General features: G+C 35.6%; 1 protein-coding gene and 1 non-coding gene across 9 annotated transcripts in view; one reads left to right on the top strand and one right to left on the bottom strand.

Annotated features, from left to right (window-relative positions):
* Nucleotides 1-20,276, bottom strand: part of LOC150092876 (single-stranded DNA-binding protein 3-like) — an 846,537-nt gene that overhangs the window by 160,041 nt on the left and 666,220 nt on the right. The gene's annotated exons all lie outside the window — the stretch shown is intronic.
* Nucleotides 12,479-12,560, top strand: TRNAS-UGA (transfer RNA serine (anticodon UGA)). Its single transcript has one exon. It is a non-coding gene; the product is annotated as a tRNA-Ser (tRNA).

Below are 20,276 nucleotides of genomic sequence, written 5' to 3'. Positions count from 1 at the left end.
TCCATGGAGGCTTGAATAATAATAAGAAGAAGAAATCTAAGAAATGTGGTCTAGCCTAGTATGGATTGTCACTGGCTACAGAATCTTCTGGTCTAGAAGTTTAAAGAGAGTGCTAAAGTCCTGCTGCATTGGCATAATTTGAATCAGAATGACTGCCTCTCCTTGCCAAAAAATTTGGGAAGGTCTCGTTTATCAGATATCAATAGTTTTCATTTTCATCTATATATGTAGGAAGACCAAATGAAGTTGAAAATAAACTGTTGTTACTTATGAGATACCATCACCATGATGGTATCTCATTCAGTTACTATATCTCACATCAGATCACATTATTCCTTATATCATGCGCTTATCCTATTTAAAAAAAAAAAATTAAAAAAAAAAAAAATCCATTGTTAACATTCTACCTTGTATATGTATAAGCTGCATGCCACTGAGGATGACTTTTATTTTCAGGGTGAAATATATTTGCCCAATAAAGTTTTCACTCTTATGTTTCTAGAAATTTGTTTAATTTATCCTTTTGTCTACGTGCAGACAGTTATCATCATGGTGATGTATCTCATAAGTAACAACAGTTTATTTTCAACTTCATTTGGTCTTCCTACCTATAGAAGTTTATTCCAGCACTACCATGTTCTGTATTCAGGCTTCAAACACACTGATTTCCCATTCTTCCTTAATGGGACATGTCATATGAGTCTATTCTTACTGATTAGTATTTTTCAAGTGTCAGAAACAAAAAAATTTGAATGGAATATCTGCACAACAAAAAGCATCTCCTATTAATCCTATACACGTGTGCTGGGGGAGGGTCTCATCTTGGCATTATGTTAGTTTATTCAGCTTAACCACATAAAAGTAAATGCAAGCAATAATTTTCTAATTTTTATTCGTGATATTTTAACAAAATTGAACTAAATCACATTATCTTCAGAGAGTTCACCAAATTTTAAACCACACACACACATGACTAAATTAAAAGATGTGGTAATATTAGTTTATGGTATATTTTCATTTAGTTTACATGTTCTATCCAGCCATGTTTAGTTTTTCTTATAATTATTCTATTTTTAATTCCCAAACTACATCTTAATTTCTTGTGGTGCGAGTTATTGATATTATGTGTAGGACTGAGGTTAGATTCCTTGTGATAGAGTTAAATGCTAGGCAGTAAGATTATGTTAAAATCAATGAAATGCACAACTGTTCATTAATAGCTACACATGACACTGTACCATTATCAGAAATTAATATTAAACTTACTTAGCACAGGTAAAGCTACACCATTATATATAAAGGAAAACAAAGAATACAATAACTCGTTTTTAACCTTGCATTGCCATGACTTCTAGAATTAAGATTGACAAAAATCAGTTCAATACACTAATGGATAATGTTGCAGATATACAGTAAGGACAGGCTGGTTGGCCAAGTGGTTATGCAACTGCTCATCAAGTAAGATGATGAAGTAGGATTCAAATACTACCATACGTACAGATTTTGCACTTGCCAATTGGAAGATGAGTGTCATCATTCTGCATGAGATCACCATCACCACTATATTTATTAGAGACCTGAAGTAGCTCAGAGTTTTGTAGCAGTTTCCAACTTATTTTAATCGAGAAACACTTTTCACTTGATAAAAAATGTCAGAATCCTGAAAATTATTACTGATTATAAATAAAACAACAAATCAAAAAAATAATTTATTGAAAATACAAAACAGATGGAAACACAAATATTATCAATTCAAACTGGTAATTAATGTGAAGGAAAAAAGTTATTCTTTTCTTTCAACATTTGGTTTAATTGTGGGCAACTGAATTCTAATATCAGGAGTGGCATCCCACTTACTTCTGTATTTTGTTTTTGTCGTAGTGTAGAGTGAAAATCTGATTTTACACAAATAAGTGGTACTAAATGGCAACAAACAACAAACTGCCTTTTTTTGAATAAATTTGGATATTCTTCTTTTAAGTCACACCGCAGCTCGTTTAATGAAACTTCATTAAATTTCACTTTTATTTGGCTGTTTGATGTCAGATTGATGAGATTTCAATATTCTGAAGTAGATAGTTCCTCTGGTTCTTCTTTAATACTGAAAGAATTGAAAACCCAATAGTTACTGTCATCTTTTAACAGAGGAAAGTATTCATTTAATGCCGCATTTATTGATTTTAGACGACAAATAATTTATTTTCAAATTTCCTCATCAATATCACAGTTCGTTTGATTCCTGTAAAAAGTCATTTAAAGTTGGAAATGGATCCGTATTTTTTTTTTTTTCCCAAACAGCCATGGTCCAGTATTGTAATTTTTGTAATAATGATCATAATTTAGTCTGCCCATATCATATAATAATAACAATTTTGTTGATATATCTGCCATATTCTTCACACTGACAAATGACATTTTACGTGCTGACTCCTTAGAGCCTCTGCTACTAATGGCTCACAAAAAGTTAAGCAAGTTTGAGTACGGTTAGCAGTTGGAAGGGGTTCAATCATTCGATGCTGTTGGCACACTCTCCCTCGATGAGTCTTTGGACTCCCTGGAGGTGTCATATAATAATAATAATAATAATATAAGCAATTTGACTCAACCATGAAGCATTTCTAAAGCAACCTGCTAACAGAAATCTGTAATTGTGTGAGACCATGGCAAGCTCTTCCCATAATTCAAATAATCTGAGAACAACTCTGCCACATGACAGCCATCTAATTTCAGTATGTACCAACAAAGAGGTAATGTTGTCTGCCCATATCTTCACATATAATTTTGAATAATCTTGTTTTCAATGGCTGTGTTTTCACAAAGTTAATAATTTTTACTGCTTCATATAAAATACATTTTAAAGATGAAGGGATATTTCAAGTATGTCTATGAAGAACACAGTGACTACTCATTCGCGTCTTAACATCATCTTTAATTTGTGTTACTGCCCCTTTCACAGGTCCTATCATTGACTTCGCACCATCGCTACATTTCTTCCAAATTATTCCATGAGTCTTCAGAAAATTGTAGATAGATTTAAATAACATTTCTCCAATTGTATTGTTTTATAAATTTTCACATAGTAACGTCTTCTTTAATAGAATTACTATAGTAATAATGAATGAAAACTATTAAACTGATAGGTTTGCAACATTCACTGTCTCATCTAATTGTAAAGAGTAGTCATCATATGACTGAAATCTTAAAATAAGTTCATGCTCAATATCCTCAGCCATATCATGAATTCTACGTGAAACTATATTATTTAAAAAAGAAATTTTATCAATTTGTTGAGAAGATTTCTCACTGAACTTCGATGCATGGTTTTACGAAAGTTTCAGAAATTGTGTGCGCTTCATCTATGAGCACTATGTGGTAGCTTACTTTGTAGTAAGCAATTATTGTCCTTTAGTTTTCTGACAACAGTTTCGAAATAAAATGATTAGTTCTGTCAAGAAACTTAAATTTTCTTTCAAAATCTGCACAATTAAGTTGGTGCTAATTAACTATTTGATGAGATCTTATTGCATAATATATATTCTGTATCGGGCCTGGGGAATTCCAGTGGCTGTGAATCCAAGTGATAAATAACTTGAGTCGTATTTATTTATTTTTTTTATAACTTAGCGATGCTTTAGTATTGACAAACAATACTTCCCTTTTCTTCAATTCATTTGCTACACAAGTAATGCTAGTGCCTTGATCTGTATTTTTGTCAGTATCTGCTTTACCAGTCTTCTTGTCACAAGAAACATGTGAACTGTTTGCTTCAGTTTTTTCTTTTAAAACTCCTTCTCTCAACCAATGATCCATGATATTTTAATTTGTTATACACAATGGTAATATTATAAATTTATATGATGCCCACTTAATTTTAATATCACAAAATGACTGCAGTATATCTATGACTAATACGTCCACTTGTAAGCTGCACTGTTGCTCCCCAGCTCACTACAGATCATTTCATCAGGAGACGTGACTCAAAAGTGGTGGGCAAATTGAATGCAAAAAATTTGATTCATTCATCCACCACTTAACTCAATGGATTTTATTGAAAATTTTGAAACTTAATTTAAATAAAATTTTCATACATATTTTAAAATATTCAATTTTCATACATATAAAAAACTCTACCCATTTTAAAACCCGGATAGAAAATCTAGCTTTAAATAATACAGACATACTGGTAAGCTTTGACATCACCTCACCGTTTACCAATATTCCCTTAACCTTTTAACTGCTGAGATACTAAATAACCAGTATGACCCTCCTTGCTGAGTTATTTTCACAATTATAAAATATTTTATAATAACATGAATCGTTACTATAATGTATTACACATTTTTCCACTGTTTTCTTGTATAAATTGAAGTCACTGAACAAAACTGTTATATAGGAATTTTATTTTCAAGTTAGGGATGTCCAAAATTTATTTGTTTATTCCATGTCAAATAATGTCACACACAACTTCAAGTGAGAAACACCTCCCCAAAAATACTTCAATACTTTAGTAGTGTGTTTGAAAGCAGGTACACATAAGGCTATGCCACATTTGACACACATATACCGGCTCTCTCTTCTTTTTCTTTGCCCCAATGTGGTATTTGAACACACATGACAATACCAAGTGGGATTTGTTTTCTTGGGTGTGGGTGGCACAGGTATTAGGAAATGTCTTTCCCTCAGTCTAAGGGGTTCGTCACAATGTGATGGTTGTCCAGATGTAGAGGTCAGTCTTGGCATGTGGAACTTTTGAAAAATTTCTCTGATGAGAGTCAATTGAAAATTAGCATGTGTGATGTTTTCACCAGTATGTACATTATACAAAACATGTGAATTGAGAACAGTGATATCCAAGAGATGGAAAAAGAAGTTCAAATCGAGTTAACTCGATCGCAGGAAGGTCACCATTTTTTTCCACACTCGAGTCAACTCGACTTTAGAAGTTAAATGGTTAAGTGACAACTTAACACTCTTAAAAAACGTTTTTCCTTCTGGCATCTTAGATCTCTTTTCCTTTGCCATCAATTCTGGTTATTTTATTAGAAGAACAAAATTTACAAACAGATAGAGGTAACCACTATGAGTCCCCCCTCTCACTCCCTCTTGCTAATTTTTATATGGAAAATTTTGAAAAACAAGCCATAGCCTCAGCCCCTCTCAAACCTTCTATCTGGCTAAGATATGTAGATGATGTGCTCTCTCTTTCGCCTCATGGCCCAGACACATTAGACACCTTACTCAGTCACCTCAACAGCCTATATCCAAAAATCCAGTTTATGATGGAAAAGGAAAATAACAATAGTTTACCCTTCCTAGATACTTTAGTTACATGCCTTCCTAATGGTAAACTTTCCTTCACTGTATATAGAAAACCTATGCAGACAGGCAGACACATTCATAAACTCTCCCATCACTGCCCATCTCAACAATATGGCATTATTAAAACTTTAACCAAGACAGCCCTCAATCTTTGTTCCAGTGGAACTGCCCTTTCAACTGAACTTCACACATACACAACACCTTCCTCTCCAATGGCTACAGCGATTACAGAATTAAAACAATAATCAGTTCCTCCCCATTTCTTGGCCATCCCTTCAGAAGGAGTTCAAAAATTCCATCATCATACCCTACATCCGTGGCACATCAGAAAAAATAGCCAAGTCCATAAAAAAGTATAACCTCCACACAGCATTTAAGCCCCACTGTAAATTTGCTACCCTTATCCATTCTACCAAAGATCAGCTTCCTCCTCTCTCAGTGCATGGAGTTTATAAAGTACCCTGTTCCTGCAAGCTGGCTTACTTTGGACAGGCAGGTAGATTAGCAATCATCCGCTTAGAAGAACTCAAATCATACATCTCCAATCACGACTATGGTCAGTTTGGCCTGCAGACTATGCTTTGGATACAACCCACAGAATCTCCCAGAAAAAAAACCACCAGCTCCACCACAGTAAATTTAAAAAAGAAAGACTTCAGAATCTGCAGCAGCACTCAAAAATCAACTGAATCTAAATAAATATGGTTGCATTAAACTTCTGAAAATTTGGGAAACAATCATCAGAGATACCACCCTCTTGCTCACAGTTTCCTTTCGTATCGGATCAACATTAAAATTATTTTCTATAATGTAGGTAGTTTTCAGTATTGCGACCACATATTAATATAAAGAGTTTATCAAACATTAACAATTAAAAAAATCCGACAAGTTTCGTGAGAGCTAGCAAAGGTTGGTCGATTAGTAGAACCTCTGCTACTAATGGCTCAACAAAAATTTAAGCAACTTTGAGAGTGGTTAGTAGTTATACGGGGATCAATCGGTCGATGCTGTTGGCACACTCTCCCTCAATGAGTCTTTGGACTCTGGAGGTGTCACATAATAATAATAAGACTAACATCATCGGGAGTAATGGTACATAAAAGCTTAGCACAACAAAAGCTTATTGACAATTAGTTATACATATTAGATATTTTTAATAACTTCACAACTGTTAAATAATTGAGAAACCAGAATAAATATGATATATTCGTTACTGCAGAAAGTATTTTTAACTTGGGTATAGTTATGTTAAAGATACCAAGTTTGCTTACTTGGAAAAAAATGGAGTAAAACCAGGTTTAAAATTACTTGGTATCTTTAACATAACTATACCCAAGTTAAAAATACTTTCTACATCTATATCTCCTCCTGAGATTTTTATCTAATAAGGTTATAACACCTTATGGTAACTCATTTTGGTAAAATACTTACAAGCTCTGCATTACTAAATCTTGGTATTTCTAGCCTGGCTCCCACTGATGAGGCCTCAATAAAGGCCGAAACCGGTCTGGGTAGTGGCCCCTTGCCTTTAATACAAAACATCATACATCCCCTTCTTGGAGATGTGTTTTGGCATTAAGGGTAAATATTAAGATTAGTGATCAGAGCTTGCTCCACCTCTACCACGAGTTGCCTTGGTCTTGCACTACCTGTGGGATCAGCTAGTCTTGCATATATTGCAGGCGCAAACTTGACATTTTGTCTGTTTGCTTACTTAGAAAAAATGGAGTAAAACCAGGTTTAAAATTACTTGGTATCTTTAACATGATATATTCATTACTGTATGCATATTGCAAGTTATTGTAAAGTTCCGTGGTTCATGTGTGCTATATCCTAGGGGTCCATGGCCAGTAGTGACTGTGTAGAATGCTAAACCTGATTTATGCTCCCTTCTTTTTTCGATGTCTTTTACATGTTCAGACATGCAGTTCCCTACCGACCTTCCCGTCTGACCTACATAACAAATGCCACAAGAGCAATGAATCTCATAAATGACTGGTTTTTTTTATGGGATGTGGGATGATATGGCAGCTTTGGTGTATGTAGGAATCTTGATATTTTTTGTAAAAGTAGAAAAGCCACTTTTATGTTGTTTTCACTGAGCAAGATATCCACTTTGTCTGTGACATTTTTGATGTATGGCAGCATGATTGCATTCTTGAAATCTTGTTTAAGTAAGGGAGTTGCAGGAACTGTATTAAGAATTTTTTGATTGTCTTGGGTCCAAAACCATTAAATGCAAGGTTCTGTGGCAGGTAGTGCAATTCTTCATTTCTTTTAATCAGTGTGCCAGATATACTGTATGCACTGTCTTGCAAAGTTTTAATTATGCCTATGTTTTGCAATGGATGGTGGTGAAGTGGCATTTAAAAATCTTCCTGTTGTGGTGGGTTTTCTGTATACAGAGAAGGACATTGGTGCACCTAGGGAGGAGGCCAAGGGGCCTTGGCACCCCCCAAAAGAAAAAGGAAAAAAAAAAAAAAAAACACCAGAAAAATTTCCAAAAATCTTTTCCTAATTAAAATTCTTTTTTTTATTATTATTATTATTTATGTTGGGTCGTGTCTTCTATTTCTATGTTCGTTATATGCTCCTTATGAATTAGTGGTCACATAAGGTGGGAATACCCTATAGCGCTCGAGAGCTACTTCGTTTGCCCGAGTCGGGCCACAGGAAATCACGGGTATCGTGTATTGGCGATCGCTGCAGATGCTTAGTCATAGCTCGTATACAATGCATAGTGTGTATTCTCAAATCATATACTCAACTCGATCCCCCCCCCCCCCCCCCAAGATTAAATCTTGAGTGCTCGGCCACCTCCAAGATCAAATCCTGAGTGCCACTGGAGAAGGATAACCTTTTTTTCTTCTTCATTTACTTCAAATATATCATATACTTTAAAGATATCAAGGAAGGGTAATTTTTTTGGCTGTTCCATCACCATAACATAGCCAAACTTTTGGACTTTTCTGATAGGTTTTTAATGAGTTTGTTTTGAAATTTTCCATAAATAGGTTGGCTAGAGCTGGAGAAAGGGGGGGGGGAACACATGGTAAGTCCTTCTTTTTGTTACCAATATTTGTCTTGAAAAATGAAAAAAGTGTTTTCCATGCAGTGTTTGAAAAGTTCTACAGTGTCCGATGAGAAAAGGTTTCCAAGGATATCCGTGTCATTTCTGGGTACACTGGTGAAGAGATCCTGTATATAGAAACTTGCTAAGATGTCTGAAGGTTCTATATTTATACCCTTTATCTTTTCAATGAAATACAAACTATTCTTTATAAATGATTCTGTTTTTCCTGTGTGTGGTGTTATCATGTTTATCAGATATTTGCGAAGTTTGAGGTCAGAGAATCTCTTACATCTACAACTAGCCATAGCAGAATATCATTTTTATGAATTTTTGGTGCTCCATAAATTCTTGGGACCAATGGATGTTTTGATGATAAAGATCTTTTTAATTCTTCTGGAAAATTAGGTAACTTTCTGATCAACTCATTGGTTTTATTATGTTCATGCCATGTGGGATCCCTGTCTAAGGATGAATAGGTATTGGAATCTGCTTATAGGATGTTCATTTTTCTTGCATATTCATCTGAATTCATAATTACTGTTACATTTCCTATATCTGCTTAATTATTACTGTTTTTATCTCGTCTTAATTTTTTAAGGGCTATGGATTCCAATTTCGGTAAGTTTCTATATGGTACCTTACATTTTAATAATAAGGCTGAACTTTGTATGCAGATGAAATCTACTGAATCTCTAGGAAGACTGCAGATTCCTTTCTCAATTTGCACTATGATGTCTACTTTAGGAATATTCTGTGGAGATAGAGCAAAATTAAAACCTTTGATTAGGAGATTTTTTCCCCTTTTTTGAAAGGTTACCCTTCTCCGCGTATATAGAAAACCAACCACAACAGGAAGATTTTTAAATGCCGTTTCACACCACCATGCAAAAAATAGGCATAATTAATAGGCAAAAAATTTAAAAAATTAAAAACAAACAAAAAAACGCATAATAGGCATACAATATATACAGCACACTGATTAAAAGAAATGAAGAATTATACTACCTAGCATAGAACCCTGCACTTAATGGTTTTGAACCCAAGATGATAAAACAACAACAACAATAAAAAAAAAAAAAAAAAAGATTTCAAGAATGCAATCATGCTGCCATACATCAAAAATGCCACAGACAAAGTGGATATCTTGCTCAGTGAGTACAACATAAAAGTGGCTTTTCTACCTTAACAAAAAATATCAAGATTCCTACATGCACCAAAACTACCACATCACCTCATGAAACAATCAGGCATCTATGAGATTCATTGCTCTTGTGGCATTTGTTATGCAGGCCAGATGGGAAGATTGGTGGAGATCCGCATGTCTGAACACGTAAAAGACATTGAAAAAATGAAGGGAGCACAAATCAGGTTTAGCGTTCCACACAGCCATTACTGGCCATCAAGTACTTTAGCAACAGACAAACATGTCATAAATGGAAAAATAACTGTTTCACAAGAAATAAAGAAGCCGCACAAATGCTTAGGATCCCTATACGGTGCAATAAAAATCAAGATTTATTTTACATCAAGTGTGGTTTGCCTTTATCAAAAATTTAACTGTCATGGACTGCTAGGATATAGCACACGTATGTGTGCTATATATCCTAAGGATATGGTTTTAAGGATATAGCTTAGGATGTAACCCAAGAACATAACTAGCAATATTCCAACATGCATATAGTAACAAATATATCATTTGTATTTAACAGTTGTGAAATTATTAAAAATATCTAATATGTGTAATTAATTGTCAATAAGCTTTTGTTGTGTAAAACTTTTATATACCATTATCCCCAATGATGCAAGTCTTATGACGCATGAAACTTGTCAGGCTTTTTAAGCGTTTATTTTTAATAAATTCTTTATATTAATATGTGGTCTCAATACTGAAAATTACCTACAGCACTGCTTAACCACAGAAATTTACGTCTACATAATTCTATAATTTTACATGGTAAAATTGTGAAGACTACTGTTTCATTACAATAATTAATTTAACAAAAAAAAACTATTATCCAATGTTTTGAGCTCCATATTATGATCATTGGGTTCTAAGGAGTGGTGACTGTTGTACTATTATGAAGTCCTTGACTTCATGATATATAACATATAGCCTATACCACTCAAATACTACCCTCTCCTTCTAGGAACCTGTTATCACAAATGAAGCTCTGGTGACTGGGTATCAGGGGTATAACTGAAACATTTGCATGATAGTCAATACTTGTGTATAAAACGAATGTCATGCATGTCTAGAGGCTTAAGTAGCAGTCCTACCACCAGAACTCTATAGGCTAACAACCCATAAGTCTCCAAACTACTGTTTGTTTTTAATACTGTTTAGAAGTTGGATAAATGCAGAAATTGGACCGACCCCTTGGTATCAACTAAAGCTTTGAAAATTAGGTCACAACCTAAGTTAAAACACTCTATCAAACTGGGGTAAGATGGAATGGTATTGGTAGAATAAATTTTCCCAATGGGAATGTATTTCTTTATTCAGGGATGATGCTTAATATAACATATACATAATATGGAACTGGAAACCTAATGAGCAAAAGATTTAGTCAAGCAATGATTAGGTAGGAACCAATTTCAGAATGAATAATAACAGTAAATCTTCAAACTAAATTTAGAAGGCTAAGAGTGGTTCAGTACTAAGTCCCAAATGAAAATGCATCCTTTGAAGAAAAAGAAAAGTTTTACGGTCTCATTGATAAGACCTTGTGGATGTTTTCATGGGTGACTTTAGTGTTCAAGTTAGTACAAATAATGAGGAGCTGGAGAATGTAATGGGAAAGCATGGTTTGGGAGAGAGAAATGTATAACCTGAACTTTTGGTGGAACTCTGTGACAAATACACTGGTGTCCAAAACCTAAGGACAAATACTATTTCTGAAAATTACAATCACAAATTCAGATGAATCAGCTTAAGGCAATTTGTATAACTGATGATTTCAAGTAAGAAAGTAGGTACACATTCAGATTTCTGAATAGCAAATTGTGTTTGAAGCAAGCTCTTTTTGTGAAGGAATAAAGTTGCAAACTTGGATGTCTTGTAATGTTTCAAAGATATCAATCTAGATGATTTCACATGAGGAAGAATTATTACTGATATTATTGCAGAATTACTGATATTTTAAGTGAGTCTGGAATCTCGCATAGCATTGTATCCATGCTCTGGGCAGCATTACAAGCATTACACCAACAGAATGTGTTACATTTGCTAAGAGGTCGCCCTCATGGAGTATGAAGACAGATTTTTGGTTATGACATCAAAATGCAATTGACACACCATGATAGGTCAGCCTGCAAGTTGACTCCACTCAAGAAAAGGTACACAAATATCATGACAAACTGTGGCAAGACATCTGCTGCAAGTAGACCTATATATCTTAAGGCCTGCAGTCTGCATTCCTTTATCCACAGCTCACTGTAGAGCATGTTTTCAGTGTTGTTCTATCTATAAAAAATGGACAAGACACCAATGGATGAATGTACTTTTTACAGATGAGAATCATTTTAGTCTTTCCTCCGATTCTATACGACACTTAATCTAGCGTGAAGAAATTGGTACTGTGGTGCTGGAGTCATGGTGTGGAGAGGCAGTATGCTAAATGGATGCACCAAGTTACAAGTGCTGGAAAAAGAGACTATGACTGATGAACGATATTGCAATGAAGTTTTTCATCATCACGTTCAACTGTCCCGTGGTGCTGTAGGCAAAAAATTGTCGTCCATAAAAAAAAAAAAAAAAAAAAAAAAAAAAAAATTGGATGACAATGCAACACCACACCATATTGTACATGAGCAGTGGAGATACTTTTGGAGACCAAGGACATTAATTGAATTGAGTAGCCAGCATCCTCCCCAAATCTCAACCACACAGAACAAATTTGGGATACTATAGGAAGATGCATTGCTGCTCGAAATTCCCCTCCAGAAAACAAACATGCCTTATCCCTGCTCTGAAGAAGGAGTTTGCCTCCAGAACTCCCGAACCACTTGGCTCTTAGCATGGTATGACATTGTGAGAGCTGTTTTGCAGTTCAGGTTGGAGATATTCTATACGGTCCAACATAAGTGGCAGTCATGGCCGAGTGGGTAAGACGATGGACTTGAAATCCATTCGGATATTCCCACACAGGTTCGAATCCTGTTGGCTGCGTAGTTTTAAGGTGGCGCTAGTGAGCCAAGTGCCGTGGACGTGTCTAAGAAGAGCTCCTGATTGAGATAAGTTATTCTAAGAAGAATTAAGTCTATATGCGTAATTGTTTGAGTAAGAGCGGCAGTAAACGTTGTGCGCTACCATTATTATTAGTGTGGGGGATTTTTCTTGCCTAAATTAATTACGAAATCGTTAATATTAGACCTAGTAACCTGCAGAGAAAAAAAATGGCTGCGGCATTGTCATCCCATGATTTTAATTTAGATTTCAGTCATTTCGTTAAGTGTGAGGTCTGTTATATGTATTCCTTCGATTACATAAATGATTTGTGGATGTTTAGTGTGGACAGAAGAAGGGTGTGTGTGTGTGTGTGTGCGCGAAGTGTGACCTGAATGAGGAACTGATGAATGCAAATATGAAATTGATGACAGAAAGTGTTAGTAACGAGAATGTCGCGGGGAACACGAGTGCAAGTTTGAAAGAGAAGGATGATGAGAAACAGAGGCAAAAAAATGCTAAAAAAATGAGTCAGAAAAAAAAAAAAAAAAAAAAAAGAGCAATTTGAAAACCATAACGGATGTTAAAAGGGACGAAAGGGAGGCGAGAGTGGCAGAAGGAAGGAAACGAAATTCAGAGAACTAATGAAACAAGAAATGGTGTGATGCAGAAATCGAAAGTGAAAAAAATCGAAAGAATGAATGATAGTGAAAAAAGAATGAATGATGGCAAAAGTTGGACGCACGTTGAACTGAAAGTACTGAAACAAAGAAAGATGAATGAGAGTGAAAGTGAGAAGAATGATAGCGAATGTTGGACGCATGTTAGACTGAAAGTACGGAACAAAGAAAAGTGAATGAGAGTGAAAGTGAGAAGAATGATAGCGAAAGTTGGACATATCTTGGATCGAAAGTACGGAAACAAAGAATGAATGAGAGTGAAAGTGAGAAGAGGAGGTCGAGAGTTAGAAGGATTTAATGATAGAGAGAATGTGTCGCAAGATTCAAAAGATGAATTGGATTGGATGAGGCAAGAAATGAAATGGATGCGGAATGAAATTAAGATAATTCAGGTCAAAACTATTAAAATAAATCATGATGGCATGAAAGAGTTAACGAAAGATGAGCGAGTAGCGTTGTATGGCGACTCCATTATTAAAGGTGTGCTAGAGGATAGAATGCACAAGGTATGTTTTCCAGGCGGTAAAATGAGTAGAGGGATAGAGGTATTGGATATGAGGCGGGAGCGAGCAAAAGAGTTAATAGTATTAATTGGTACAAATGATTAGAGAGAGAACAAAGAGCATGTTAGAATGTATATCAGGAGGCTGCTTGGAAGGATAAAAGAGAATAGTGTGACAGGAAGGGTAGTCAGTGTGTTGCCTAGGTATGACTGTCGTGAAATGAGGCGGAGAGCAAGGATTATGAACGATATGCTGGCTGAAATGTGTAAGGAGATGGGAGTACAGTTTGTTAATGTGTAAAATGAGTTTGAGGGAAGAAGTGGCTGTATGGGAGCGATGGACTGCATTTGAGTGATTATGGTGTGAGTCACATGGAGAGACTGCTGCTGGAAGGTAGAGAAGTGAATGGAGAGAAGGAATCAGATCGAGAGGGGAGTGATGTAGAAGAGCAGGAGAGAGATTGAAGAAGTGGATATGAATGTAGAAGTGAGTGGTATGAGTACAGAAAATGAGAGAATGGGTGTGCAAGAGGAACAGGGAAACAGGGAGGCTCAGGGTGGACAGAGGTACACAGCGTGAGAAAGGTGGATGCTCCAAAAGGTGAGAGCATGTGTAGGCAGGAAAGGAATGGGATGACCAGGGATCAAAAGGAAACAGTTGGAATTGAAAAGGGTTCTAAAATGAAGAAGCAGAAAAGGAAATGGCTCCAGTCTAGCATGGAGAGATCACATCGAGTGAGTGGTATCAGTGGAACTAGCTGTAGATCCAGAAATGAGTTGCTGTGTTTGTATACCAATGCTAGAAGTATAAGAAACAAGGCAGATGAAATGGTTGCACTAATTGCGTCTGTTCACCCAAAGATTGTCGGAATATGTTATGTGAGACATGGTTGGAAGAGGATGACATCCTGACAGGAATAGAGATGGAAGGGTATGATGTGTTTTGTGAGGATAGAAGGGGTAAAAAGGGAGGGAGAGTGCTATAGATGATAGAGAAAGAGTTATGTCCAAACAAAGTAGAGATGCAAGATGGAAATAGTGGCAGTGGTTTTGAGGCAATATGGTGTGAGATAGAGGTGAATAGAATGAAATACTTGGTGGGATATTGTTATAGACCTGGTAATGTGGATGGTGGTGATAGTGAAATGTATAGTCAAATTAGCCAAGAAAATAAGAAATGGGTGATCATTATGAGTGATTTTAATTATGGGAATATAGACTGGAATGACGAGATAGCAACTGGAAGTAAAGAAAATGAGTTTCTTGAGTTTTTGAGGGATAACTACCTCAGACAGTATGTAACAGAGGGCACACGGGAATTAAGGGTCTTGTATTTGGTCATCCCATCAGAGGATGTAATTATAAATGAGGTATCAAATCATCCAGCAATTGGTGAGAGTGACCATGAGGTGATTACCTGGGTGGTTGCCAGCAGTGCGAGGGCCCCCTGTGAGAAAAGGGTATATGTGGAACTACAAGGCGGTGAGTATGAAGAGCTAAGGAGACATCTTGCAGGTGTAGCGTGGGATGAGGAGTTAGCTGGAAAAGAGATCAATGCAGCTTGGGGGATTTTCTAAAACTATCTAGTAGATGCAATGCCTAAATGTATTCCAAGGGTGAGAAGGTTAAATATAAGATATGTGTGAGATGGATGAATAAAGAGATTAAGCATGCAATACAGAGAAAAAGGGCATTGTGGCAGCAGTATAAGGGAAGTGGAAATAACCAATTTCATGATGTCTACAAAGACCAGGCAAGGAGGGTGACTTGGTTGGTGAGAGTAGCTAAAGAGAGGTATGAACAGCAGTTAGCTAATGAAGCCAAAAAGAATCCTAGGGAGTTCTTTCGATATGTGGCCAGCAAAAGAAAGAAAGATTATGGAAGGATGACATTGATTGGAGAAAATGGTATAAAGACAGCTGTTACAGAATGTGTGGTGGAGATACTTATTGAGCAGTTCATAAAGATCTTTCAATCTTCTGAATGTGACTTCATGGAGAGATTGAGAGCAGTGGATGATGGGGAGGAGAGACTGATTGTAAATGAGCAAGAGGTGTTTGGGGAATTGAGTAAACTAGATGTTAATAAGGCTGTGCGTATTCTGAAGGAATGTGCCAGAGAGTTGACACCTGCCTTGATATATTTTTTTAATATGAGTCTTACACTTGGTCAAGTTCCTAAGGAGTGGAATGAGGGCAAGATTGTGCCACTTCATAAAGGAGGTGCTCGAACTCGAGCATCAAACTATAGGCCTATCTGTGTGTCAGGTGTTGTGGTTAAGTTGTTGGAGAAGCTTGGGAGAACTAGGATCCAGAGTTGGGTTGACAACAATGGTATAATCTTTGAATGACAACATGGATTTGCTAAAGGGAGGTCATGTTTTAGTAATCTACTTACTTATTACAATAAAGTGACTGCTTTCTTGGACAGAGGAGAAGGATACACAGAAATATACTTGGATTTCACAAAAGCTTTTGATAGAGTACCTCATGATAAGTTGACAGCCAAACTAGAGCAGATGGGTCTGGATATTAGATTAGTGCATTGGATTGGAGACTTGCTATCTGATAGGTATCAACAAGTTGTGTATGGGGGTGAGATATCCAGGAAAAGGAAAGTCACTAGAGAAGTGCCTCAGGGGTCTGTTTTAGGGCCATTACCATTTAACTTGTATATTAATGATATTGGCGAAGATTTGGATGGAGATATTCAGTTGTTTGCAGATGGGGCAAAGTTGGGACGAACCATAAAGAGTAGTGAAGATGTTGTGGCCTTGCAAGAAGACTTGAATAAACTGAGTGATTGGGCATAGAAATGGGGATGCGAGTTCAATGTTGTAAAATGTAAGGTTTTAAAATTTGGAAAACAAAGGTCCAAAGGCGACTGACTAAGGTAGTTTCTGACCTCTGGAATGTTGAGTATGAGGAAAGATTGAGAAGATGTAATTTGCAGAGTCTGGTGGAGGGAAGGAAGAGGGGAGTATGACAGACACCTACAAGTTGGTAAGGGGTTGTTATAAGATCAATTGTGGAGAAGTTTTACAGAGAACAGTGGGAGATAAGGGGAGAACCAGAGTCATCCCTGGAAACTGTATAAAGAGGGTGTGCGTAGGGAGGGGAGTGAGAGGCAGGTTTTTTTCGTGCAGAGTTGTGACTGATTGGAATGCCTTGCCTGAGAGTGTGGTGTCTGCAAGGAGTTTGAGTGTTTAAGACATGGTATGATGAGATGTGTGTGTGATAAAAGGACCTCCCAGATGAGTCTTTGACTCCATGAAGTCTTGGGGTAATAATAATAATAAGAGAATATATAAAGCAACCTGGGTGTCGACCAGATAAATAATCAAATAAATAAATATAATAAAAATCATACTGCCATCAGCCAAATGTGCAGGAATATGTTATTAGATGTATGAACTAAAAGAAATGCCAATATTGGCTCAGATCACCACCTAAATGGGATCTATGCAGTTATATATCCAAAAAAACATCATCAGGAGAAAACATTTAATGCTGAGGTATGTAAAGAGTTTAAAATAAAGTTAAGGGAAAATATAGATAGTAATTTTGATGGAGGAAAGAATATAAGGAATGATGATATAGAGCCTAAATGGAAAAAAAAAAAAAGGTAAAAAGTTCTTAATGATGCAGTGGAAACTTGGAGACTAGCAGATGAAAGGAAAAAAATAAAGCTGAAGTTATGTGCAAGAAATTTCCCTAAAAGGAAAATAAACTTAAAGATAAATATAAGATTTTAAATAAATAGAGAAGTCCTAGAAAAGATAAATGGATTGTAGAACTGGCATCGAGGGCACAACAAGCAGCCGACAAGTAAAATAGTAGAGTTAGGTATGCTCTACCCACTATTCCAAGACATTTCAGAAAAAGAGAATCCTTAGGGATCAGAATATAGGAATAATAAAAAAAAAGGAGATTTAAGAAATTGTAATAATTGGGGAGGAAACCTGTTATGTGTCATTAGCAAAATTTTCTGCAAAATTATTCTTTCAAGAAGGACGAGACAGGAGCAGCTGGTTTTAGACTGAACAGGTCATGTATAAATCTAACACCTTAAGAATAATAATCTAACAGTCAAATGAATTTAAATCTACTTTATATTTGCTTAAAGCCAGGGAGGTATATTCAGGGTATGCTAAGTGTGTGGTGCACACCCACAGAATACCAATAATCATATTTTTGCATTTATTCCTGTTAACACGTTCACTGCCAAGCTGAAAATTGGAATTCGTGTGGTGGCCAAATTTTTTTTATTTTTTTATTTAGTTTTTATTGTGCTCAAAATAAGTTAATATATTATTTATATGCTTTTATTATTATGTATATAGGATTTATGTACTCTAAATATTTATTACGCGATATCGCATGATATGTAATTCAGTCAAATAAGTTATATATTTTACAAATAAAAAACATTTAAATATAATAATTATAACTTTAATTATCAGTCTTTTATAATCACATAGAATTTTTAAAAATAACGTACAAATAGAAAAAAATAATTATCAAAAATCAACATTTATATGGGAACTTACTAAAAAAACAAAACAAAAACAATACTCAAAATAAATAAAAACCAAACTTCAAGCACGCTAAATCAACGAATAACTAAACAAAATCGTTGCATCGTTGCCTTGTCTGAACGGCGCCACTGTGCGCATTGGCTAACATAAACAATAGACAATGGCTGGCGGCCATCCCCACTCCACGAAAGTCGATCCCTTCCCTAGTGGCCAATATAAATATTATGCGCCGTTTCACTGTGGCCGCTATACTATCCCGCTTAGAAACTTGATATCGACGTCCACGCGATAACGCGCGATCGGCCGACCGACGAGAACTCGCATCACGCGATATCGCGTGGTTGACAATGAACGTTTTAAAGATTCCCATTTTCTTTACGAAGAATTAGTATGTTGTGTAAAGAAAATGCTTTTCAACGTGTAAATGTTGCATCCAGTGGCGTAGCTAGAGCTTTTGCTGAAGAGTGCAGTCCCCGAGTTTATCGCCCTTCTCAATACACACCAAAAATACTACAACAAAGTCAAAAAGACGTATAGCATTTCTGACAATCTGAGGCTTAGTCACCGTCATCCCTGGTCAGATTGGCGGGCGTTTTTGCCACGCTCCCATTGCCGTAAACTCCCAAACCTGCAGCAGTATGACAGATTTGTTTAAATCTGGACTCTAGACCAGGGGTAGGCAACTTTTTCAAGTGTGCATGCCAAAATCGCCAAATCTTTGATGCGAAATTTTCTCAAGTGCCAACCAAAATTTTGGGAAACGTATTATTTGGTGTCTTTTAAGTATTGGGAAGACCTTTTCAAATAATCAAAAATCACACTAGAATGGTAAAATCAAAGAATACTGTAAGAGTCATGTAAGATTGAATGAATGTAAAAATCAGTGACAGAATTTTTACTTAAAAGTCCTTCTACCCTGTTGATAGCATGAATATTTTTTTATTTGAATTTAAATGTAATTCTAACTCCCAAATTTAAAGACGTGATTTTTAACATCAGCAAGAGTAAACAATAATTCTGAATTTTTTTTTTTTTTATAAAGATCAATCAGACAAGTTTTTTCAAGTTTTTTTAATATATTGCAGTGCACAATCTCATAATCGTTTTACTTGATTAAAGCACAATTTCTTAAAAGAAAATAAAATTAGAGATATAATTTTTACTACCTCTTAATCCCTTATGAGTACATAAAAATTACAGACAAAATAAATTGTTATTTACCTACATAATATATTAAACAGAAGTTAATCTTCACCATTTTTAGCAGAAAACATCAAATCAAAACTAGAGAAAGAAAAATAGTGGATATTTTATTTATTCAGCATCAATGAGACTTCTGCTGCATCACTAATGAAAGATAATTTATATCAGGTTTATATTTTGTAACCTGTAGAGATATGCATGCACTACTAGTTTCATCTGTAAGGCTTTCATCTATTACAAGACTTAACAAAGTTCATCACTGAGGAACAACAATTTACAAGAATATGTAGATTCAATAATGCTGTTGCAAGGGTTTTTAAACATACAAAATTTTCAGGAATAGAATTTCAAGTTCTTAGTACCTCTTTTTCTACACTTCTCTCTCTCTCTTACTCCCATCTCTAATTGCTCCTTTTCAATATTTTCCAAGTAAACTCCGAGGTCAACAAATTTCTGCCTCCAAAATGAGCTACTTTGAAAATCAATCAACTGCATTTCAAAATCATCCATATTTATCCTCGAAAACATGTGCAGTTTATTTGAAGATGTTTTCATGTCCTGTAGTTGATTCAAGTCATTTAAACATTAGCAAAATTCTGCAAAAAAATTAGTTTACAAATCCACACGATGTCATACATTTCTTTATAAAACATTTGTTGATTAGTCATAAGAGATTTATCTCATCCAGGCATTGAAGAAGTCGTTTCTTAACAAGACCTCGAATAAGCCAATGAACACTGTTGTATATTATTAGTCCTTGGTACAATGAATCCACCTCATTCAATAGATTCTGAAAT

The sequence above is a fragment of the Typopeltis vanoorti genome, chromosome 25 (assembly GCF_054136105.1).
Source record: "Typopeltis vanoorti isolate ZY-2024b chromosome 25, IOZ_Tvanoo_1.0, whole genome shotgun sequence".
Classification (NCBI taxonomy): Eukaryota; Metazoa; Arthropoda; class Arachnida; order Uropygi; family Thelyphonidae; genus Typopeltis; species Typopeltis vanoorti.
This window is presented reverse-complemented; position numbering and strand designations above follow the sequence as displayed.